The sequence below is a fragment of the Oncorhynchus mykiss genome, unplaced genomic scaffold (assembly GCF_013265735.2).
Source record: "Oncorhynchus mykiss isolate Arlee unplaced genomic scaffold, USDA_OmykA_1.1 un_scaffold_237, whole genome shotgun sequence".
In the NCBI taxonomy this organism is placed as follows: Eukaryota; Metazoa; Chordata; class Actinopteri; order Salmoniformes; family Salmonidae; genus Oncorhynchus; species Oncorhynchus mykiss.
In genome coordinates, this window is record NW_023493702.1 from 230,001 (window position 1) to 237,500 (window position 7,500).

Here is a 7,500-nt window from a genome sequence, read left to right on the forward strand (position 1 = left end):
GGTGACCAGGTGCACATGGTCCTTTTGGGTGACCAGGTGCACGCCGGCCTTTGGGTGACCAGGTGCACGCCGGTCCTTTTGGGTGACCAGGTGCACAAGTTCCATTTGGGTGACCAGGTGCACGCGGTTCATAACAGCGCGGTTATCTGCTTTAATGTCCGAGGAGGGGTGCTTAAGTGTGGGTGCCCTGGTTCACCTGGTATGCGAGGTTGTGGAGGTGGGGGGGGTCCCCTGCTGGTATCATCCCCGAAATAGAGGGGTGATACCCGGGTGGTGAGTAAGGGCCTACAAGCCTGGAGGTCAATAGCTCCAGGGGGTAAGCTCTACTGTCATGTCCGTAAATAGAGTGGTGTTACCCGGGTTTTGAACCATATTTTAATTTTTGGGTTACCAGATGCACACGGGTCTTTTGGAAAACAATCACAATCTGCATCCATCGTAATATCTTAAACTGTATATAAAGCACCTAAGGACGGGCCTGACCGAGAGAGGGCCGTAGTAGGGTACTCCCCTAGCGGGCTATATCAATAGAATGGACCGGTAAAATGATTTAAAACAGTTTTATAATTTTTGGGTTACCAGATGCACACGGGTCTTTTGGAAAACAATCACAATCTGCATCCATCGTAATATATGAAACTGTATATAAAGCACTGAAGGACGGCCCCGACCGAGACAGGGCCTTAGTGGGGTGCTCCCATAGCGGGCTATATCAATAGAATGACCGGTAAAAGTATTTTAAAACCGTTTTATAATTTTTGGGTTACCAGATGCACGTTTTCAATCACCAGTTGCACGGAGGATTAATAGCAATCTGCATCCATCGTGATTTCTTAAAGTGTGTAAAAAGCACCCAAGGACGGCCCTGACAGAGAGAGGGCCGTAGTGGGGCACTCCCCTAGCGGGCTATATCAATAGAATGACGGGTAAAAGTATTTAAAACCCTTTTATAATTTTTGGGTTACCAGATGCACGTTTTCAATCACCAGGTGCACGGAGGAAAATGAGCATTTGCATCCATAGTCATGTTTTAAACCGTCCATAAAGCACTCTTGGCCGGCCCCGGCAGAGAGAGAAAGAGATGGTGAAAAAAAAAAAAAATCATCATCAGACCTTCCATAAATAATTCGGGCCGGCCCCCATTGCTAAAGGTCCGTAGTAGGGTGCGCCATAAGCGGACATGAATAGATGGAACACCGCTAACCGCATAGAGAACCGTGTTTTGGGTGACCAGGTGCACGTTTTCAATCACCAGTTGCACATTTTCAATCACCAGTTGCACGGAGGATTAATAGCAATCTGCATCCATCGCGATTTCTTAAAGTGTCTATAAAGCACTCAGGACGGGCCCGACCGAGACAGGGCCTTAGTGGGGTGCTCCCATAGCGGGCAACAATGAGAGGGGTGCCTTTAAATTCATTTTGAACCATATTTGAAATTTTGGGTTACCAGATGCACGTTTTCAATCACCAGTTGCACGGAGGATTAATAGCAATCTGCATCCATCGTGATTTCTTAAAGTGTGTAAAAAGCACCCAAGGACGGCCCTGACAGAGAGAGGGCCGTAGTGGGGCACTCCCCTAGCGGGCTATATCAATAGAATGACGGGTAAAAGTATTTAAAACCCTTTTATAATTTTTGGGTTACCAGATGCACGTTTTCAATCACCAGGTGCACGGAGGAAAATGAGCATTTGCATCCATAGTCATGTTTTAAACCGTCCATAAAGCACTCTTGGCCGGCCCCGGCAGAGAGAGAAAGAGATGGTGAAAAAAAAAAAAAATCATCATCAGACCTTCCATAAATAATTCGGGCCGGCCCCCATTGCTAAAGGTCCGTAGTAGGGTGCGCCATAAGCGGACATGAATAGATGGAACACCGCTAACCGCATAGAGAACCGTGTTTTGGGTGACCAGGTGCACGTTTTCAATCACCAGTTGCACATTTTCAATCACCAGTTGCACGGAGGATTAATAGCAATCTGCATCCATCGCGATTTCTTAAAGTGTCTATAAAGCACTCAGGACGGGCCCGACCGAGACAGGGCCTTAGTGGGGTGCTCCCATAGCGGGCAACAATGAGAGGGGTGCCTTTAAATTCATTTTGAACCATATTTGAAATTTTGGGTTACCAGATGCACGTTTTCAATCACCAGTTGCACGGAGGATTAATAGCAATCTGCATCCATCGTGATTTCTTAAAGTGTGTAAAAAGCACCCAAGGACGGCCCTGACAGAGAGAGGGCCGTAGTGGGGCACTCCCCTAGCGGGCTATATCAATAGAATGACGGGTAAAAGTATTTAAAACCCTTTTATAATTTTTGGGTTACCAGATGCACGTTTTCAATCACCAGGTGCACGGAGGAAAATGAGCATTTGCATCCATAGTCATGTTTTAAACCGTCCATAAAGCACTCTTGGCCGGCCCCGGCAGAGAGAGAAAGAGATGGTGAAAAAAAAAAAAAATCATCATCAGACCTTCCATAAATAATTCGGGCCGGCCCCCATTGCTAAAGGTCCGTAGTAGGGTGCGCCATAAGCGGACATGAATAGATGGAACACCGCTAACCGCATAGAGAACCGTGTTTTGGGTGACCAGGTGCACGTTTTCAATCACCAGTTGCACATTTTCAATCACCAGTTGCACGGAGGATTAATAGCAATCTGCATCCATCGCGATTTCTTAAAGTGTCTATAAAGCACTCAGGACGGGCCCGACCGAGACAGGGCCTTAGTGGGGTGCTCCCATAGCGGGCAACAATGAGAGGGGTGCCTTTAAATTCATTTTGAACCATATTTGAAATTTTGGGTTACCAGATGCACGTTTTCAATCACCAGTTGCACGGAGGATTAATAGCAATCTGCATCCATCGTGATTTCTTAAAGTGTGTAAAAAGCACCCAAGGACGGCCCTGACAGAGAGAGGGCCGTAGTGGGGCACTCCCCTAGCGGGCTATATCAATAGAATGACGGGTAAAAGTATTTAAAACCCTTTTATAATTTTTGGGTTACCAGATGCACGTTTTCAATCACCAGGTGCACGGAGGAAAATGAGCATTTGCATCCATAGTCATGTTTTAAACCGTCCATAAAGCACTCTTGGCCGGCCCCGGCAGAGAGAGAAAGAGATGGTGAAAAAAAAAAAAAATCATCATCAGACCTTCCATAAATAATTCGGGCCGGCCCCCATTGCTAAAGGTCCGTAGTAGGGTGCGCCATAAGCGGACATGAATAGATGGAACACCGCTAACCGCATAGAGAACCGTGTTTTGGGTGACCAGGTGCACGTTTTCAATCACCAGTTGCACATTTTCAATCACCAGTTGCACGGAGGATTAATAGCAATCTGCATCCATCGCGATTTCTTAAAGTGTCTATAAAGCACTCAGGACGGGCCCGACCGAGACAGGGCCTTAGTGGGGTGCTCCCATAGCGGGCAACAATGAGAGGGGTGCCTTTAAATTCATTTTGAACCATATTTGAAATTTTGGGTTACCAGATGCACGTTTTCAATCACCAGTTGCACGGAGGATTAATAGCAATCTGCATCCATCGTGATTTCTTAAAGTGTGTAAAAAGCACCCAAGGACGGCCCTGACAGAGAGAGGGCCGTAGTGGGGCACTCCCCTAGCGGGCTATATCAATAGAATGACGGGTAAAAGTATTTAAAACCCTTTTATAATTTTTGGGTTACCAGATGCACGTTTTCAATCACCAGGTGCACGGAGGAAAATGAGCATTTGCATCCATAGTCATGTTTTAAACCGTCCATAAAGCACTCTTGGCCGGCCCCGGCAGAGAGAGAAAGAGATGGTGAAAAAAAAAAAAAATCATCATCAGACCTTCCATAAATAATTCGGGCCGGCCCCCATTGCTAAAGGTCCGTAGTAGGGTGCGCCATAAGCGGACATGAATAGATGGAACACCGCTAACCGCATAGAGAACCGTGTTTTGGGTGACCAGGTGCACGTTTTCAATCACCAGTTGCACATTTTCAATCACCAGTTGCACGGAGGATTAATAGCAATCTGCATCCATCGCGATTTCTTAAAGTGTCTATAAAGCACTCAGGACGGGCCCGACCGAGACAGGGCCTTAGTGGGGTGCTCCCATAGCGGGCAACAATGAGAGGGGTGCCTTTAAATTCATTTTGAACCATATTTGAAATTTTGGGTTACCAGATGCACGTTTTCAATCACCAGTTGCACGGAGGATTAATAGCAATCTGCATCCATCGTGATTTCTTAAAGTGTGTAAAAAGCACCCAAGGACGGCCCTGACAGAGAGAGGGCCGTAGTGGGGCACTCCCCTAGCGGGCTATATCAATAGAATGACGGGTAAAAGTATTTAAAACCCTTTTATAATTTTTGGGTTACCAGATGCACGTTTTCAATCACCAGGTGCACGGAGGAAAATGAGCATTTGCATCCATAGTCATGTTTTAAACCGTCCATAAAGCACTCTTGGCCGGCCCCGGCAGAGAGAGAAAGAGATGGTGAAAAAAAAAAAAAATCATCATCAGACCTTCCATAAATAATTCGGGCCGGCCCCCATTGCTAAAGGTCCGTAGTAGGGTGCGCCATAAGCGGACATGAATAGATGGAACACCGCTAACCGCATAGAGAACCGTGTTTTGGGTGACCAGGTGCACGTTTTCAATCACCAGTTGCACATTTTCAATCACCAGTTGCACGGAGGATTAATAGCAATCTGCATCCATCGCGATTTCTTAAAGTGTCTATAAAGCACTCAGGACGGGCCCGACCGAGACAGGGCCTTAGTGGGGTGCTCCCATAGCGGGCAACAATGAGAGGGGTGCCTTTAAATTCATTTTGAACCATATTTGAAATTTTGGGTTACCAGATGCACGTTTTCAATCACCAGTTGCACGGAGGATTAATAGCAATCTGCATCCATCGTGATTTCTTAAAGTGTGTAAAAAGCACCCAAGGACGGCCCTGACAGAGAGAGGGCCGTAGTGGGGCACTCCCCTAGCGGGCTATATCAATAGAATGACGGGTAAAAGTATTTAAAACCCTTTTATAATTTTTGGGTTACCAGATGCACGTTTTCAATCACCAGGTGCACGGAGGAAAATGAGCATTTGCATCCATAGTCATGTTTTAAACCGTCCATAAAGCACTCTTGGCCGGCCCCGGCAGAGAGAGAAAGAGATGGTGAAAAAAAAAAAAAATCATCATCAGACCTTCCATAAATAATTCGGGCCGGCCCCCATTGCTAAAGGTCCGTAGTAGGGTGCGCCATAAGCGGACATGAATAGATGGAACACCGCTAACCGCATAGAGAACCGTGTTTTGGGTGACCAGGTGCACGTTTTCAATCACCAGTTGCACATTTTCAATCACCAGTTGCACGGAGGATTAATAGCAATCTGCATCCATCGCGATTTCTTAAAGTGTCTATAAAGCACTCAGGACGGGCCCGACCGAGACAGGGCCTTAGTGGGGTGCTCCCATAGCGGGCAACAATGAGAGGGGTGCCTTTAAATTCATTTTGAACCATATTTGAAATTTTGGGTTACCAGATGCACGTTTTCAATCACCAGTTGCACGGAGGATTAATAGCAATCTGCATCCATCGTGATTTCTTAAAGTGTGTAAAAAGCACCCAAGGACGGCCCTGACAGAGAGAGGGCCGTAGTGGGGCACTCCCCTAGCGGGCTATATCAATAGAATGACGGGTAAAAGTATTTAAAACCCTTTTATAATTTTTGGGTTACCAGATGCACGTTTTCAATCACCAGGTGCACGGAGGAAAATGAGCATTTGCATCCATAGTCATGTTTTAAACCGTCCATAAAGCACTCTTGGCCGGCCCCGGCAGAGAGAGAAAGAGATGGTGAAAAAAAAAAAAAATCATCATCAGACCTTCCATAAATAATTCGGGCCGGCCCCCATTGCTAAAGGTCCGTAGTAGGGTGCGCCATAAGCGGACATGAATAGATGGAACACCGCTAACCGCATAGAGAACCGTGTTTTGGGTGACCAGGTGCACGTTTTCAATCACCAGTTGCACATTTTCAATCACCAGTTGCACGGAGGATTAATAGCAATCTGCATCCATCGCGATTTCTTAAAGTGTCTATAAAGCACTCAGGACGGGCCCGACCGAGACAGGGCCTTAGTGGGGTGCTCCCATAGCGGGCAACAATGAGAGGGGTGCCTTTAAATTCATTTTGAACCATATTTGAAATTTTGGGTTACCAGATGCACGTTTTCAATCACCAGTTGCACGGAGGATTAATAGCAATCTGCATCCATCGTGATTTCTTAAAGTGTGTAAAAAGCACCCAAGGACGGCCCTGACAGAGAGAGGGCCGTAGTGGGGCACTCCCCTAGCGGGCTATATCAATAGAATGACGGGTAAAAGTATTTAAAACCCTTTTATAATTTTTGGGTTACCAGATGCACGTTTTCAATCACCAGGTGCACGGAGGAAAATGAGCATTTGCATCCATAGTCATGTTTTAAACCGTCCATAAAGCACTCTTGGCCGGCCCCGGCAGAGAGAGAAAGAGATGGTGAAAAAAAAAAAAAAATCATCATCAGACCTTCCATAAATAATTCGGGCCGGCCCCCATTGCTAAAGGTCCGTAGTAGGGTGCGCCATAAGCGGACATGAATAGATGGAACACCGCTAACCGCATAGAGAACCGTGTTTTGGGTGACCAGGTGCACGTTTTCAATCACCAGTTGCACATTTTCAATCACCAGTTGCACGGAGGATTAATAGCAATCTGCATCCATCGCGATTTCTTAAAGTGTCTATAAAGCACTCAGGACGGGCCCGACCGAGACAGGGCCTTAGTGGGGTGCTCCCATAGCGGGCAACAATGAGAGGGGTGCCTTTAAATTCATTTTGAACCATATTTGAAATTTTGGGTTACCAGATGCACGTTTTCAATCACCAGTTGCACGGAGGATTAATAGCAATCTGCATCCATCGTGATTTCTTAAAGTGTGTAAAAAGCACCCAAGGACGGCCCTGACAGAGAGAGGGCCGTAGTGGGGCACTCCCCTAGCGGGCTATATCAATAGAATGACGGGTAAAAGTATTTAAAACCCTTTTATAATTTTTGGGTTACCAGATGCACGTTTTCAATCACCAGGTGCACGGAGGAAAATGAGCATTTGCATCCATAGTCATGTTTTAAACCGTCCATAAAGCACCCAGGGCCGGCCCCGGCAGAGAGAGAAAAAGAGGGGAAAAGTGTTGAAAAAAAAAAAAAATCATACCTTCCATAAATAATTCGGACCGGCCCCCATTGAAAAGGTCCGTAGTAGGGTGCATCATTATCGGACATGAATCTCGGGAACACCGCTAACCGCATAGAGAACCGTGTTTTGGGTTACCAGATGCACGTTTTCAATCACCAGTTGCACGGAGAGAGAAAAAAAAAATCATACCTTCCATAAATAATTCGGACCGGCCCCCATTGAAAAGGTCCGTAGTAGGGTGCATCATTATCGGACATGAATCT